Source organism: Penaeus monodon, chromosome 24, assembly GCF_015228065.2.
Source record: "Penaeus monodon isolate SGIC_2016 chromosome 24, NSTDA_Pmon_1, whole genome shotgun sequence".
Taxonomy (NCBI): Eukaryota; Metazoa; Arthropoda; class Malacostraca; order Decapoda; family Penaeidae; genus Penaeus; species Penaeus monodon.
Genome location: NC_051409.1, coordinates 36,427,738 through 36,428,449, shown reverse-complemented (window position 1 = coordinate 36,428,449; position 712 = coordinate 36,427,738).

The following is a 712-nucleotide window of genomic DNA, read 5'->3' as shown; positions in this document are numbered from 1 at the left end:
TAAGCATCTTTTAAATAACCAAGCAGTTGAAAATATATTGTATGAAAATTATTTTTATTTTGAATGTAATTACAACAAAAATACATGAAACAGATAATAACTGAAATGACCCTTACAACAGTTATTATTTGAAATGATCCTTAATCCATTATGTCGAAGGTAAATGGCAGACGACAAACATCTATTTATCGTGAAGGAACGGCTTTTATGATGCGCTGTCTATGAACAGGAAAAATTGTGCTGACGTACGTGTGTGTGTGCGCGTGCGTCACCGAGTAACTGTGTGTAAATTTTCGTTGTTGTGAAGGTTATAAGGTAATGTGTCCATATTCATTGTTTTCTTGATTATACTAGAGTTTCTGCAATACATATGGGAGTTGCATTTTCGGCTGCTAAGTATAAGTTCTTGAATGCGAACAAAGACGTAAGTAGGTTTCGTGCAACTAGGGTTGTGACACGTCATATTGCTCAAGAGACTGCAACAATTTGCCAAACCACCCAGCTTGACATGTATAACACAATATTTTGGGAAATATACATGCGACAAAGAAAATACTTACGAAGATATATATACATACATAAAATATACACAGGCCATCTTTAACCTTATACAAAACCACTATATATATACAGGTGTTACACGTTTTCCTAAATCTTCCTCCCCACGAACAGCATGGCATAAAATAGAATGTCAGTAGACAAGCACATAAAT